The sequence below is a fragment of the Ruditapes philippinarum genome, unplaced genomic scaffold, assembly GCF_026571515.1.
Source record: "Ruditapes philippinarum isolate M1 unplaced genomic scaffold, ASM2657151v2 ctg2664_1_1_1_1, whole genome shotgun sequence".
NCBI classification, from domain to species: domain Eukaryota; kingdom Metazoa; phylum Mollusca; class Bivalvia; order Venerida; family Veneridae; genus Ruditapes; species Ruditapes philippinarum.
The window spans coordinates 29,340-35,339 of NW_026855343.1; positions in this window are offsets into that span (position 1 = coordinate 29,340).

The following is a 6,000-nucleotide window of genomic DNA, read 5'->3' on the forward strand; positions in this document are numbered from 1 at the left end:
TATATGAGATACTGATATTGTCTATGTGACATACTTTTCAAGTACTAAAAAGGAGGTTTATGTACATAAATATTTATAAGGTCATGCTTTATAGCTGCATGCTAATTTTTCAGTATAAACATAATATTACTCCTGCGCGACTAACGCAGTAATTACTATTTTTGCATATTTCCTTAAATTATATGTGCCGTTTACAATATGTAAATTATATTCTTTTTTCAATTCATAATATTTTACCATTAAATAATTTTCAAACCTTTTTTATGAAAAATCAGGACGAATCGGGAGGCATGCTGCTTTAAGTCACGCTAGTATTCCATATTGTTTCTTATGATTTTTTTCTTTATAGTGTTAACCAAATGCTAAAATGTTTTCGCTTGAAAACTTTTCCTTATTTCCTATTTATAATCGGGTTAGATACAGGAATGGTGTTAACTTCAAGTTAGATTTGTTGCAAAGTTCAAAAAATATTAAACAAAAGAATTTTTTCCGTAAAATATATCATTTAATCAAATACCCGTGCCGTTTTTGCGATTCCGCCAAAATCGTATTGCACTGCCGTGCATAAATTTTTACGTGTCGTCATTTGCGTTATACATGTATAAACATAACGTCACGACTCGCTAAATGTTAGCATGATACTATAGGCGCGTCAATGAAAAATGGTATTTTCTTTTGGAATATGATAAATAGACTATATAATTTTATTCATCTCGTTTAATAAATTCAGTATTAAACATTCATTCAATATACTCTATTTATTGAATTTTCAATACAAAGTTGCTTTTGCATACACAAAAAATCATATTATATCTTTGATCTTGTATATTAACCTTTTTAAATTTAAAAAAAAACATTGCTTTTTATGTATGCCTAAGTGGTTAAATCTGTCTGTTTTATTCCATTGCTTTCTTGTCATTTATTATCAGGAAACAATAGAAAAAGTGATTTTATAGATAAAGACGTGTAAACAAAAATATTTTAAGGACACGTGCTCAATATTTTTAATGAAATAAGATATAATGCCAGATGGTCTCGTATGATTTCGGGATCTGTGGTCTATACAAGTTTTTGTTTTGTCAGACTTTGTGCTATTCTGCCAGAGGGTTTCAGTTTACCTGATAACGTGACAGGTTATTGTATGAAATCATGTAGACATATTCATGGGCGGGGCAATTTTTGACGTATGCTTGACAATTCTGTAACACAAAAACGGATTGTATTCCACTTTGGTAAAAAAAAATCAAATCCTTTTAAATGTATTCTGTCCAAGAGAGGAAACCGCACAAAAATGTTTTACCAGAATGGAAATTAAAAAATGCTATATGCACTGTGCATTTGGAGCATAACATTATGCCAAACATGATTGTCCAAAATATTAAACTTGAGGTAATGTTTCCTGTAACAAGGAATCCCAGACTGTATTTGATAATTATACATTACTCGCGTCATGCACATTTCGACACAATGCTCTGTTAAGGTAACTTGTAACGAAAAAAAATTCTTACCGGTAAATTTAAGTACAAATTCTTTATGAAGAAATAATGTTCATAAACTTTGTCATGAATTGAAAGTAAATTTCGGAAATTAGACTATAAATGAGAAATAAAAGAGACAAAAATAGAAAATTAAGATATTCAATTTAATGAATTCACAAACTTGAATTATATTATGAAATTGTAACATGTCGAAATTTTGCAAAGGCCTCAACAGACTGTAGGATTTTGCAGTACAACACCAATTAAAACTAGGACGTACAAATCCTAATGTGTGAGGGCCATTATTTCTTAAATTCATACAACTTAATACTATATTTACAGGATAGGACATGTTCTATCTCTTAATACTTGTTGTACAGAACCCCCACGATGAGAGGTGACATATTTCCCAATTATCCCCTGATAATGTGTTTAATGAATAAAATTCCAGAACAAAAAGGGCTAAAAGGTAAACATAGTAGTAAGATGGGGTAAAAATGATGTTGAAAAACTCTTCAGGAGACGCAAAGTTGTGGTATGTTTGACTCCAAAATTATTCAGAAAATGATTATGTCACAGTATTGCAGGGGAGGTAGTTTGTAGGTGGCCGGATAGCTCAGTCAGGAAAGTCGCAGTATGGTATTTCGATGGGTCCTAGGTTCGAGTTTCGGCACATTGTTATCTCGCCCTTGTGACAATTACAGACTTTTTTAAAAAAAAAAGGAGGTGTTTCAATCGTTACTCATGGAGAAAAAAAATATTTAAAGAGTAAAGTGTGTAAGGGAACAATTTGGAGGGAACTGTTTTTAGGTAAACCTCGGATGATTCCTACAATGCAGAATTACGGTCTGAATGCAAGTGTTGTATTGCTTTGAAAATTGTACATCTTATCTCTAATTAGTGTTGTACAACTAAATCCTACCGTCTGTTGAGGCCTTAAGACATTTATAAATTCTTAATAACTTATATAAGAGAAATTATGTTATCCCAGAAAATATTATATGATGAATATAATCCAGTTGGGATTCAAATGGGATTTATATTACTTTATTATATTACTTTTATTTATTAATGAAATTTATACTTTATATTTTTATGCATGGTTCTAAAATTGGAGATGAAATAAAAATTGTTGTGATTGACACGACTTTGTAAAATGCTGATAAAAGATTGGCTTTAAGAAGACAGAAAAAGAAATAAAATTATTCCCATACGTACAATGTTCAGACAGATATCCGTGTAATGTAATATTTGAATAGTTATAATAAAATTATTCCTCCTTCATTCGAATGTTAATAATCTGAAATGTACAGACATTGGCCAATATTTAGAACAATTGACGGCAAACATATCAAGTATCAAAAACTATATATGTAAATATTGACCCTAAGTAAAATCTCAAAGAATTGACAATGTATTGATATCATTTTAAAGAATTGACGATATCTGTTTGTTTGTGGTCCAGTAACTGCAATTTATGATAAGGTAGTAATGAACAGTTTTTTGCATGCATCTGTTAAAGAGAAAAGCTATATCTATGATACTTGATTATTCATGGTTTATTATAATACACTGATAAAACATGAAACTTTATACAATATTGTCTAGAACAAAACCTTATTTGATTATATAAATGTTAAATGATGAAAACGCGATCACATTATTCTGTATAAGACCTCGTTTCTGTAAACGCACCTATTACAGCTATTTGCTGTTACGAAACTGTACGTTACGAAACATGGAAAATTCCACTGTATGCTGTAAAAGCACATACATGTAATTGTCTACGAAATGTGGTAACTGTTTGTCTTAGTGGTAGCAAAATAAATCAAATGTTAGAAATTTTCAAAATAATTACGATGATGTGGTATTTTTCAATGCATTAATTTAAGTTCCAAAATGTTACATTATCGAAACAATTAGATTAATGTAAACATAAACACTCACAAGATATCCGCGTGGTTGCAAAGTAAGAATTGTTCATTTTCAGCGAATGAAATGTAAATCTCCTCTATGTATTGTTCCAACCGTTATGTCTTTTATTGTGTACTTAAAACATTAAATTTAATGATTGTAGAGGTTATGTGTTTTGATTTCAATTCATGTTATCTTCTTTCAAAATTAATTTAAGTTTAAATTTTATATGGTCTTAGAATAAATATAAGATAGTAGAAAATTTGGGGCGAAACAAAATTGGATTCACCGATCTCGTTTTCTGTTCTATAACATTCTAGGACAAATTAAAAAGTGAGAAAAAATATATTTGGCTGTTCCCTTTCTGCCTACTTGCCTAATGGGAAAATGTACCATACGTATTTATAATAACAATGTCGTCTTCTTAATTCCAAACCGCAGTCAATTCTCTTCTTGTAGTCAAACACACAGACAGGAATCACCGCAAGCTCAGTTCACAAATGTCAGTAAATCACAGTTTTCATAAGAAAGAAGATTGCAAAAAGCAACAGGTGCAAAAATACACGTATACTTTAATCAATCAATGGACAAAAAAAGGTTATTGTACATGGAAAAAATGTGCTGACTAGATGACTAGATATTGAATATCACAATGATTAACAACAACCATAACGATGTTAACTTATAACAGCATTTTGTCATGAAAGACTACTGGAATAAGTCCGTCACGATAAATCCGGAAAATAATAACATTAAATTTGCTCTGGGAGTCTATCATTACGAGAATGGCAATTAAGTTGACGGAAATAATTCAATATATTTGTATATTTATTGGATTGAAAACAATGTACTAAACGCTATTCTTTAACACTCCAAATGCATGCTTACTTGACTTTATCTACACTTTATCATTACTACTAAATAATAACTAAGGCTTCGGCTTGTAAACGGCTAAAGTGTAGTTTGTTAATTAAATTCCAAAAATGCCAAACTTAACAGTAACCAACATCTTAAAGATAATAAAGAGGATCGTCATGTCGAAAAGCTCAAGATAATTACGGATTGTATCGTAGGACATATATTTTATTCGTACTCATTTTACAAAAATAAATATGTCATATCTGAACATTAATTTAACTTTCTTATCTTCAGTCACCTCAAAAATAGCTGAAATACAAACGCAATTTGTTATTCTATCAGAAATAAAAGAGGACTAATACTAATATACGAGTAAGCTTATGTTATTACATTATGTCCTTATAAAACCACAAATAAATTGGATTTAACAGAAGAGATAGCCTGACAGGATTTGGACTTTATTATACTTCAGGCCCTCTGATATCAAATATTACCTTTTAATTTCGATCTTACATCTCAAGCAGGTGTTATATCACTCCTTGGGGACTCCTTGGGGACTTATCTGATACGGAAAGAATGGCGTTCATACATTAGACATAACGATATCGTATTATCAAGATGGATCCCACTTCTACTAGTATTTGGTTTTAATAGAGAAAAAACTCAAAGCAAATATTATGTTTAATTGTATAGTAGATAAAATACAATTCCTTTGGTAGACAGTACAATTTAAAAAGATAAAGTAAATATGGTGCCAAATTTAGGACACAATACTGATGCACGCATTTATAAATGTTCGGTTCCACTATTGGTGACATTCTTCGTCCTAGGTGTATTGACGTTGCTTGTGAACGTCGTCCTCTTTGTTGATCATTTAGTTTAGAACAAGTTTAAAATTGTAACGAAGCTGTATCATTTGAGGGTAACATTCTGTAATCATACCATTTCTACCAAGGTCAATACATCAATGAACACTTTTTCGTATGTGAAACCATTCTTAAATAATGTTTAAGATCTATATTAATTAAAACAGCAGGGGTTGTGTCAAATTGATTAACTAAACTTTAATAATTAAAATCAAACACCAATTACATTATAGTCTGTTACAGGCGTTTTTCAGAAAATGCTTCCATGCGGTATATAATTTCACTTTCATTACGTAGACAATCAACATAAGTGCGTCAATACCTTTGATATGGTACTATGATCTGTTACACTAAATCAATGAATTGAATTTAGAAATTAAAAACTTTTTTTTCACTGCATCGTTGACGAGTTAGAAGCATATATTTGTCACAACCAGGTTTTTGTATAGTGAGGTGAGGTGAGTAATTTATAGATGAATGGAATCTTGATAGTTAGAAATAGCACACATCCAACTGCCTATTATAACATGGTATATGGCCAGGTTTGTGTGTTTGTGTTAAAATTCAATTTATAGTTATCTTTAATGAAATTTGACGGATTTTTTAATACATAGCTGAAGTGATCTAAATTACTGAAAAATTTAGCATGCTTTATGTTCACTACAGTTATTTATTCTCTTTTATTTCCTAGAAACCATTAAAAAGATAGATAACATCCACAGTTGTAGATAACTTACAGCATTCTGTGAACTTCTGATTACTTCCTGGTCTAAACTGTCCTTGTATAGTTATGTGCCGTCTACAAGAGATGAGATTTTAATTCTTTAATTTAACAAGAGACGAAAAGTAATTTGGTAGAAAGTCAAGTTATATTTACATTCGTC